At 37.1% G+C, this 12,013-nt stretch overlaps 1 long non-coding RNA gene across 1 annotated transcript; it reads right to left on the bottom strand.

Annotated features, from left to right (window-relative positions):
• Positions 1 to 1,508: 1,508 nt before the first annotated feature.
• Positions 1,509 to 11,607, bottom strand: LOC114072353. The gene is made up of 3 exons (XR_003574160.1): positions 11,521 to 11,607; positions 10,836 to 10,904; positions 1,509 to 1,667 (listed from the first exon to the last, which is right to left on the bottom strand). It is a non-coding gene; the product is annotated as an uncharacterized LOC114072353 (long non-coding RNA).
• Between the last annotated feature and the right edge of the window lie 406 nt (positions 11,608 to 12,013).

Below are 12,013 nucleotides of genomic sequence, written 5' to 3'. Positions count from 1 at the left end.
CATTTCTGTATGTACATATGAGTTTCACAGGAAAGAAGACATATGCAATGGTATGAACTATGAACCATTTTATTTTACTTGTTCCTTTAAAACCATGTTTAAAAAGATAGAGAACAGATTTTTTTCTCAAGCTGTGCTAGGTAATGAAACAGTTTTAGTATGCAGGTTTCATTTAATTTCCACGAACAAAGCTGATAATCACAACAAACAAACTACAGAAGCTTCCATTAGTGTTACAGGCAGTAACACCAATAAAAACCTTGTTACATGATATGCAAATTTCTCCCTGGTAACCTGGATTATTTTAAATAAAATCTTGTGCTTACAGTGTATGAAAACATATGCATATGGTTAACTTCTCTATATTTACCTAATCTACAAGAGAAAGGCTTCAAAACTGTGCACAAACCTTATTATTAACACTAGAACAAGGATATGAATACTCTCAACTACTAGGAACAAAAGTATGTAATGTAAAAGCTTCATTTCACATAAAAAATTAATTTTCTTTTCCTTAAGGATATCTCAGTTCAAAGAAAAACAGGAGTCAAATCAAATCAAATTTACAAAGGGAAAGATAAAAATTTAAAATGCCTGCAATTATTCTGTATGTTGTTAATTTAACTTTGTTTAGTTATACCAGTAATTATTAAGGATTGTAAATTATCAGAAACATCTTATGAAGTAGCATTGAAACTCCACGTGAACAAGGCTTTAAAAACTCCTAGAAATTTTTGTTAAATTCAAGGAAGATTGCATATATAGCATGTCGTTACTGAAAGGAAGGTACTCAATACATCTGAGAACCCAGACCACACTGAACGGATCAAGTAATCTTGGTTTTGAAACACATTTTTCCTAAACCTTCTTTGTCCCTTCTTAGCATATGGAATTTGGAGAAGTTACATGGCCCTGTACTTCAGTTTTTGAACTCCAAAACTCAGTATGACTTTGATTTCTCTCATTGGTGTGATTCTATTGTTACAGTTTCCATACCATCACTTTGACAGTGAAACAAGCTGAGATGGCAGAGCAATAAAGATGCTCAACCTGTAATCAGCTTGTAAGAGCTAAGCATTGTCACAGAGTAAAGTCCTGAATAGAATTTTATAGTGTAATATAAACTATTATATCATACTTAAAATACAGGACTTGAATTTTCATAAATTTTGAAACTCCCTCAACAAAATGTCTATATTACTTTCACTTTTTAGAAAATAATCTGAAACTAGACAAATGTGAATGTTGGATCCACATATCACTTCAAATGGTAATTAACAGCTCCTTTAATTGAAAATGTCACATTTACTCTCCCTCTCCACAACTGATGTCTCAAACCTTCAGCTGAAATGTGACCTTTTCAGTTTTCTTCCTACCTTCATTTTCAATGATAACATGACAAACAGAAGTTCCATACATTAAACTTTTCTCTAACATCATTTCGTTAGAACTGGAAAACAACCCTTGTTCAAATATCCAGTTAAGAATTTAATTATGAAATTCTATTGAAGACAAATTGAAAAGGCTTGTTCTTACCTTGGTAGGAAAACACTTTCCACTACATAGAAGTCTTGCATAAGAACATCTCTGTCTGGTTTTGATGTAAGGTTTCCTACTGTGTATCCTATTCCCAGCTGGATAGCACCTTTAATAGCTGAGGATGCAGTCTGTACAGAAAATAAGAATTCAAGCATGAGTTTGCTAAAACCAGATTTCTGTTCTTTATCAGTAATGTTATATGCTAAACTCTTTAATCATTTTCGTAATAACAAAATCATGTAATCTTTATCTCCTAGAGCTCATTGAGATGACTGATTTTCAATTAAAATATTTAAAATAATCACTATACTGTAGCAAAATCTACAAAAATTAATTTTCTGGTTGTACAAACTGAAACTTTTCAAATTGCACAAATAATTTCCACACTGGGTTCTAACTCGGCATAAAATCATAGGCTGGAAGGGACTTCAAGAATCATCTGGTTCAACCTTTCTTGGCAAAAGCAGTCTAGACAAGATGGTCCAGCACCCTGTCAAGCCAAATCTCAAAAATGCTCACATTGGGGAATTCATCACTTCTGGGGAGATAATTCTATTGGCTAACTATTCTCACTGTGAAATATTTCCACTTGTGTTTGACTGGAATGTCCCCGGAATAATTTTAACCCATTATCCCTCATATTTTCTATGTGACTCCTTGTAAGAAAAGTCTCCATCTTCTTTGTAGCCACCCTTTAAATACTGGAAAATGGTGGGAAGTATTCCCCCCAACCTTCTTTTCTCAAGGCTAAACAAAACCCAGCTCTGTAATAGCTCACACACCAACTCACTGACACTGGATCTGAGTTTGCAGCAATCTGGATTTTTGTTCCCAAGGTCTGGTGCCCAAAAGTGTTGGTGATAACAGACATGAAGGAAGTCTTGAGAACCTCTGCCTTTTCAGGATTGCTGGTGACTAATTCAACTCTCCTGTTTAACAGCAGGCAAATATTTTCCTTCTGTTTTTTATTATTGTTTATTATGTTTGTTGTTTATATACCCAAAGAACTCTTTCTTGTGGTTCGTGATGTCTCTTGCCAATTTCAATTTGAGCTGTATCTTTGCTTTTCTAACTGCATCTCTGCATGCCCTGGTAACTCCCTTGCAGTTCTCAACAAGTATTTGTCCCCTTTTCTATCTCTTTTGCTTCTCTTTTGGTTTTGAACAGACTCAGAAGGTCACAGTTAAGCGAAGGGAGTCTCTTTCTCCACCTACTTCCCTTCCCTTCCCTTTATAGAGAATGAACGGGTTTTATGCTTCCAGCAGGGTGGTCTTGGAAAATCCCCAGCACTCCCTCACTCCATGGAAGCCCAGTTGAGCTCTGAGCAAGTTGAAGTTTGCTCTTTCAAAATCTAAAAACTTTGCCTTGTACTAACTTTCAGACCCCAAACTTCACACAATATAGGGATCACTGCAGCCAAAAACCATCACTAATCAAGATACTACAAGACAGATTTCTTTGTTTTGTGAGTAGCAAGTCCAACAGCCCCTCATTCCTGGTTGGCACATCTACCGTTTGTGTGAGGAAGCAGTCCTCTGTGCATTCCAGGAACTTGATGGCTGATGTAACCTGCTGTATTGTTCCACCAACAAATGTATGGGTAGTTGAAATCACCCATAAGACCCAGGACCTGTAACCTAAAACTTGCTTGACCCTGTTTAGGTGCTTCTTTGTCCTTACCATCTTGGTTGGGGGTCAGTAGCAGAGGCCTAATCTAAGATACCTCTTGGAGATGTACCTTCTGATCTTGACTCAGAGGCATTTGATAGGGCTTCCATAGTCACTGCATTTAACTTTTATATGTTCATGGTTCTCTTTAACATAGAGCACAACTCCTCCTCCTCAACTATCCTGCCTGTCTTTACAAAACAGCCTATAGCTTATGATCCTCATAAGATATTTTCAATCTAACTGGACATTCAAATTGCTTCGGGAGTTAGAAATAGCATGCACTGGAAAAAAAGTCACAAATTCCAGGTGACTGTACATGCATGCCAAGGCATTACGAAGCAAGCTTATGGCTTAAATGATGATTCTAGATACAAATGTGTTTGTTACATTCTGCCTAACAGTCAATGGAAGAGGCGCATTGACTGTGTGGAATGCAGAGAAAAATGAAAGTGATGTGGAAAGAGAAGTCCCTCTAAACAAATCTACCTGCATAAAGTGGAATGACTAAATTCAACAGCCAGGGTTTGCAGGATAGATAAAGGTTCAAAAGGTCAGCACTAAATTGTGATACTATATATGTGTAAACTGAGACCTTTTCTGGAACTTTCTCAAGCTCAATAGACAATCCTGCTGGATGAATTATAAAAAATGGTGGAACTGAGTCAAAATCAGAAACTGCTCAAGAAAGGAATTCTTAAGAAAAGACCAAAGGAGTGAATAGAGAAAACCACTGGGAAGGGAAAGGAGGCTATCAGGAAGGGAGTATCTTCCCTTACATGATGTATTTTCACCAGTCTGAAGGCAACATATTTGGTGCTTGCTTTTAGGTTTTACCTCCCACCCACCAAACAAGCTCAAGATTAACAGTGGAAGCAAAGAGCACCAGAAGTTTCATGATCAGAACCACTTCAGCACTTGAACAAAATCATTTCAGGAATGGGAATTACATAAGAAATGGTTCAAGTACACAAAGCTACTCTTGTTACAGTTTTTGGAACAGCAAATACTGGAGTGACTGCTTATTTTTAGAAAAGACAGAGATGTGTACCTCCTAAATAATTAAGACTGCACACCATGCAGAACTTATACTTGCATAACAGGTTAGAACAGGCAACTTGGTGGGAACAAACAACACCCCACTCTGAAAGTGTTACTTTGACTACTAAAACGATTTGCTTTTTTGTCATAAGAGGAGTCACATTTTTCTTTCCTTGAAAGGCTTCTATTCATGAATGATTAATGCACAACAAAAGCTGTAATTATGTAACTTTGATCAAACCAATACACATACAAATAGTTTCTGCTTCATAGCTGGATGCCCATCTTGTTCACTGCCATAGCCAGCGATTATGTCTGAAAGAACAGCAGACAGGAAGGTACAAGAGAGGACGTGCTATTCCAAATAAACCCTAATAAAACCCATTGAACTTCAAAAAAACTCCAAGACAGGTAACCTGGCAATGTGATTTCAAAAGGAAGACTCTGGATCACCTTTTGAGCTCATAAAAAATATCTGTACTTTTTTTTCAAATTTAAAAGAAAACCTACAGACCTAAAGTCTCTGAAAGGCAGAATGTAAAGCCTTCTACAAGTATGATGCAGACTCTACCTCCAAGCCTACCATCTTGTTAATTTCCACCCATCATTTCTACAGCAATTACATCAGTTGGTTTGACAGAAAAGCAATGTAATGAAATAATTCAGGATACTTTAACAACTGCTTTAAAATAAATTGATGGCAATTACAGCATGCTGAAGGCAATTGCTACCCCAAAGTCAATTGTTTGTCAGTCACTGTTATATGATTAAATATACTGCAAACTGCAATTCTTGCAGCCATGCAAACTGAGAAATTGCCCATTCCCTGTACTACTGTCCCAGAATGCCAATATTTCAAAGTAGGTAAGGACATTTCTCTTCCATCCTAAATGGGAACAGATCAGCAAAGGTAAAAGTGCTGCATTTCAGGAAGAGATGTACTGGGGACAAAGTGCTCCAGAAGTCCCACAGTTTATGGAGGATTGAAACAAAAAAGCTTCTGCACAGTTTTATCCTTGAATAAAAAAGCTTAAACTGTCCTCTTTATGATGATATACACCTTAGTCTATTTTTATCAAAAGTAACTATATATAGCTTTGCTAAAAAGGCTGTAGGAATGAAAAATTATATGCAGACACACAAAGCATAACAGGATGAAACAGTATATAATATAGAGCACAGACAGTTAGGTATATGGAATATTTGCATCACTGATATATATTCTAGTACTAGACGCACTGTTCTCTTGAATTACTGTTATCAGCAGATGAGTCTTCCACTTGCTTTACATCACTCTAAGCTGAAATCCTTTTTTGGAATAGCAAAATAAATGAGAACATAAATCCTTTCAAATCATGTATTAAGTTTGCAGATGAGGAGAATGTCTGTTGAAAAACTGTACGACTTCTCCAAGCAACATTTAAAAAGAGCTGTCTTAGAACATTAGGAAATTGCAATTAGATTCAAGATGTACATGTGGTTATTGCCTAGTCCACCGCTTCCGCAGTAGAGTTGTCTTGTCTTTGAGTGCCTGCTGTGCTTACAGTCCCATTGAAACCCTTCTTATAGCTGCTTCTGCTAAAGCTTCTGGAGGTGGTTACCCCATTTCAGCATACTCTCTGCAGCTGACACCTAATAAATCACAAACAGGAACATTATAAAAACAGAATTACCAGAAAATCTCACTAATAAACTGATCTGACTGTTTCTCCAGAACTTGTTACCATGGGTCACTATAGACACCGGTACCTGTTCCATCTTCCTTCAGTTCACACTGTTCTTCTCTCTATCAAATATTTGCCCATCTTCTGCAGGTCACAGTTCATGAAGATGGACTTCCACCCACTGTGTGTGTGTCTTTCACGAAGCTGGATATCGTGTTTGTCTGTGTCATCAAGATGGACTTCTACCCACCGTGTGTGTGCTTGTTTAATTCTTCCAGCTCAATGGCTATCAGAATGATTTACTGACCCAAGCTGAATGTGATCTCCATTTTCCAAAATTGGATTCAGATGACTCCATGACTTTCAAATAATTTTTCCTCCATTTCAAAACATTTGTGATGAAGTTTCAGATGTAACCATGAATCCAACTACTCTGATTATTGGATTTCCCTGAGGAAAACAATTTGAGACCTCTAAGTTTGATAGTAGCCATTGCTCCAGGCAAAGCCACTAAAGAGAGTTATTTCAGTGTCCTTGCAGATGCACAGTCTGACACTGAGAACACAGGTCTCAGTGCAGTAAAACCTCAAGTAGTGAAGTTTCAGCATCTGCAAGAAAAAGTACCATATGTGGAGACACTACATGCAGGGCATAAGTCAATGCCCAAAGTGATGAAGCAATGCTGCTTGCATGTGTTTGCAAGCTCTAACAATAAGTAGCTGGCTTCCTTTAACCAAGAAAATTCCCTTTGCTCCTGGAAAAGTGACTCATTTTTGATACCCAGTTTTGGACAGGTGATGTAGTGCTTGTAATATGCTAAATAGAAGAGCCACAACATATGTAATAACAAAAACAACCCTCTCTAATTATATGTGTGTGTGGCAGCCTTTAGACTAAATGTAGAGATTGTGGCAATCCAGTAGCAGTTTTTTTCACAAGTGCACATTTCCATATGCTTTGTTTTCAGGTCTGATTTTCTTCTACACACTTAATGTGCTTTGACAGACGTGTCTGCCTGATTCTTGCTACTATCCTAGTATTATCACCAAGATGCTACTGAAACATGTTTTGTCAGAGAGAAGATTCAGGGAATACTGTGTGATTGATGACATCACAATGCAAAAGCTGAACATGACTCAGCAGCTTCTCATAGCAAAGTCTGCAAAATAATAGGGAGGAAATGATAAATGTGGGTTATGCCTACTCCACATATCAGTGACAAGACTGTGATAAATATCCAGGAGAAACTGTAGTCTGGTGACTGGATTTTGTTACAAGGCTCCTCTGTGAAGTGTCTGTTCCATTAACTAAATTCTTTAAGTTACTGAAACATTCTGTAGCTCATAGTCACACTGTAGACTTCAGCAACTTCTTGAAATTTACACATACAGAGAAAACCCAGGAGTAGCTTCAGATCGTAAAGTTTGTAGCAAACGCCTGCAACTGAACAGCCCAGCAGTCCCACCCTAAATAACACTGTTTTCAAAGAGAGGAAAACACTGTGGTTTTCAGAATAAAAACAAACACAGCAAAGAGGAAGTTGCATTCCCTCTTCTCTCAAGGACTTAGAGTAGATAACAACAGACAATTAAAAGAGAGAAGATTTTATATCAGAATTATATCTGAAATTTATATCAGAATGCTGTAGCAGAAAAACTGAAAACTAAAAAAGAAAAGAGCTAAATGAAGGAGCATGCCATTTTTTGGTCCCACCATACATTGCAGAGTCTGCAAGGATGGGGTAGCAATGCTCATTGCTCAACCTTGCACAAGGTTGTAATAATGTAAGAAATTTCTTGGAGCTTCAAGGTATTTACATCCATGCAGCTGGCAAGTCAGCTGACTACTACTGTAGTCGAAGTTCATTATAAACAAGATTCCTTTTTTCCCCAGGATGTACAGACAAGTAGTATCTTTGGGAACTCTCCCAAGGCCACATATGCCAAAGAAATATAGGACACAAACCAAGATACTGTCCTGTTTTTCTCAGTTGAACAGTATAAGCTTCAATTTTTATGTAAATTATTATGCAATGTATTATGTTAAAAAAGTGTATTATTATGTAAGAATAAATTTGTGTAAAAATTTATTCTGTAATTTTTATGGTATATGTATTTAAATGCAAATATTCAAATACTATTTAAATAATATTTAAATATTATTATGTAATAATAGTTTATTATGTAAAAAAATTGTGCAAGTGAAGTTTCTGAGCAAGGTGAATATATTAGCAAGCACGATCTCTCTTCAAAACTTGATGAATATCTTGACTAAGTGCCCTTGCGATTAAGTGCAGTGGTAAATTGGAACAGAAACTGCCCAAGTAGCTAGAAAAAGCACCAGCTGAGGGAACAAGCTCTTCCCTAGCCCAGATTTCTGGAGGAAGTGGCAGAGGAAGTCACAGGACAGAACTGCAAGTATTTTTCAGCCAAACCAAACAAGAATAACAACACATGACTGGAGAACTGTAAATGCAAACCTGTGTAAAAGAACAAAGAAAAGTGATGTGGGCAATAAAAGACAGACAGGTGTTAACTGTAAACAAGCATTTAACCAAGCAAGATCTCTTTTTGTAAGTTATCTAAAAATATGGAACTAACTGGGAAATGACACAAAATGCCTCAGATAAACCAGGCTTAACCTGTATCCCACTTCCTGACATCTACTGTTGATTCCTCTAACTTCCATAGGAAATATGAAATGTTATATGGAATATCTGGAGGTGAGGATCAAAGAATCACAGAATGGTTCAGGTTGGAAGGGACCACTGGTGGGGTCATTTGGTCCAAACTCCCTGCTCAAGCAGAGTCTGCAAGGTCTAACAGAAAGTGCAAGGTTTGTAAGGAATTTGGCTCAAGAGAAGAGAGATGTTGGGGTAATTTTGCAATATATAAAAGGATATAGAAGGTTTTAATGTTGCTTAAAGTGAACATGCCTCCAAAATGGCTTGGTAACTCTTTGTGTAAACCCTTCTTCTTCCCAAAATTCTTTTAGTCCTCACTGTACTTTTGGAATGTCCTGAGAGATACCTGAAAGTCTCCCTATTGGTTGTTAACCCTTTCTTGTAATTGGTTGTTTTGTAAGACCTCCTGGACTCCCAATAGTCACATTGTAATCCCCCTAAAAGGTACTTAAGCAGTTACCCAGAACAATAAAGCTCTCTGCCTTCTCGCCCTGCCTGCTGCTGCCGTGTCCTGTGGTCTCTGCAGGGGCCATGGGACGCCTCGTGGTGGGGGGAGGGAGCACCTTCCCTCTCCGGAGCCAGAGGTAAAAGGAAAAGCCTCTAGCCTGGAGGTCCCCCTCCCTATCCATCCTCAACGTTCGTCAGAGAGACATTGTTAAACGTGAGGCATCAGGCAAAGACATGTTACCAGTTAGCCCTGCATGGATAAATTGTAGGGTCAAAACTTACTAACTTTTTATTAACATTATCACAAAAAGGAGGAGTATGATGATAATATTTGGAGATAATACTTAACTATGGGGCATATGCAACACAGGAGCTTGAACACAGAACAACTGAGGGTGTAATGATATGAAAAGGAAATAAACTGACATAAAACACAGACAATTGGTGGTTCAGGGGAGACAATAGAACTTGGAGATGATAGTCACCATGATCTTTCAGTGTGATGTGGCTGTGAATCCTACATTTTGTCAGAGAGGTATTTCCAGTAAATGCACAGAAGAATCTGTACCACAGTGAGAAGCCTTTACATGAATTTCTCTGGAATTTTGTGAATTTATAGTTGAAAAGGAAGAGAGAAGAGTATGTAGAATGACTAGGGGGAATGGAAACTTACATATGGCTACCTACTAGTCTAGTCTAGCGAAATAAAACTGTGGAAGTGTTCATCTTAGGCACTGAAATTTTCTTCCTTTCTCATACTAAGTGTCAAGAAAAAATTAGAATTTATTATTTTAAAGTGACAAGTTGGGAGATCAAATATAACTTGTACCTAAAAAGGGGGTGAAGTAATTTTCTCAAACATTCTTTACTTTCATTTCTGAGAAAACTATCTGAAATGCCAAGGACACCCAGATACTGAAAATGTAACTGCCAGCAAAAGGGGTGGGAAAAGAAATAGCAGTTTAGTAATCTCCTTGACTTCACCAACAGTGCTGTCACACCCAGAAATGAAAAACTCTTAACATTATACATACTGTAGAAGTATTTCAATCTCTGTGCTAGATTACAGAAATTAAGAAAAAAAAACCAGACACCATTTCTTTGAGGTGATCTGCCAAGAAAAATATTGAATTTGGCAGCTAACAACTTGGTTATGTAAATATATATAGAAAAAGGCGCATTTATAGCTCCACTTAGTTACCAATATTGCTAGGCGGACCTAAATAATGTTGGTCAAGACAACCAGTGTCAGAAAAACAAACTCCAAATTAGTATCAGCTATTGTTACAATATATGAATGGATCTGTTCTGCTACCACTGATGATTGCTCCTACACTAAATATGTCCTCTCTTCAACAACATTTCTTTTTTTAAAAACACATAGCAAACAAATAGTGGCCTGTTTGACAAAGCACTGAAGAAGTGATAAGGTTTATAGTCCAGACACATTGTATAAACATTCAAAGCATTTGGGAACTTGCTGTACTAAATTTCTCACAACAGTGTCTATGCCCAGAGGTATATCTGTTGCTAAGAGCAAAGAATTTCTATCAATCTAGCAAGAGTATATACTTTACAGCTGTACTGACCATGCTTTAAACAGTCAGCTCTGCAGTAGGTAGAAATATCTATGACTGATTTTACAGAAAGAATAAACTACTTACAAAAAAATCCATGGAACATGTGTTATTTGTTCTTGTTTTTACTTAGTTCTAAAATATATTTCACTTACAGTAGATCTGAATTAGCAACATGAAGGGGAAAACATACAATAAAAAGCTTGTTTTATTTACCTTTTTATATGTTTTCTCTTCATTTGGTTTTCCAGCAGTAACATCTCCATTTTCAGTAACAGACAACATCTAATAACAGAAGCTTAAGTTATGAAGAGGGTATTTGCTTTAGAAAAGTAAGTGGTTAGAAAAATCAGAAAATTTATTATCCCTTTTTTTTCTGAATTCAAACTTCTCAGAGGACAGCAAGTCACTGAGATTGGTGACATATCTAAGATATTCCTAGAAGTATTTTTCAGGCAGACTAAAGGAATAGTCCTGCACCCGGAACATGTCCAGCACATGACTGATTCTACACAACTTTCTGTATCTTTTCCCCACACCAGTATGCAAGTCTGCAGTGAAATCTGGCTCCTCCACATACCACATGAGATGTTCCTGAAAGGTCTAATGATGGGCAAAATTATGAAACTTGTGATATTCAGTGGCATGTCTCAGACGTCCAAGACCTTTGGCTGCATTGACATGCCATACCTCCTCAGACTAGGAAGATATTTTACATTGCATCTTATCACAGCTGTAAAGCAATGCTACATCAAGAATAAACCACTAAGTTAGAGCCAACTTTGGTCAGACACTCTCTGAATGTGTCTACTGAAGTAAGTAGGAAAAAAAAAGCTACAATGACGTATTTTAAAAACCATTCTAGATTTTACCAACACTTTCACAATGGAATTATACTTACCCTTATGAACAACAGTACAAATCATTTGGAGCTGAGAGGGAAGATCAAGCTATTCATTGGTGGCACTGATGTTTTCCAGAGCCTATTAAAAGAAAAATCCACCATCACTATGCCATCAGAAATTTACACCTCACAGAACAGCTTTGGATTTCATTTTTCTACAGTTCTTTGGCCCAAGCAAGAATTCATCTACAAGTGTGCGGCTTTTCAAGAATGATGTCAAATATCTTGGTAACAAACAGGTCATTTAATATACTTAGAAACTAGCAGTATTGAACAGGAGGAAATCAGTGCAGTCTAATTTCCATTTGTCCCAGATATTTCACTACTGTGGCACAAGTAACTCTATAATAAAACATTTATGTAGAGCAGTAGACATGCATGCTCTGGAGTGTTGTGTAATTACATGCACTCTTATAAACTTACAATCTCCAATCACTCATAAGAAATAGCAATGATGATTTGGAGGACTGCACACTGAACAGTCGCAGAT

This window comes from Empidonax traillii, unplaced genomic scaffold, assembly GCF_003031625.1.
Source record: "Empidonax traillii isolate 1590-97213 ecotype Southwest subspecies unplaced genomic scaffold, ASM303162v1 scaffold28:size2823434, whole genome shotgun sequence".
NCBI lineage: Eukaryota > Metazoa > Chordata > Aves > Passeriformes > Tyrannidae > Empidonax > Empidonax traillii.
This window is presented reverse-complemented; position numbering and strand designations above follow the sequence as displayed.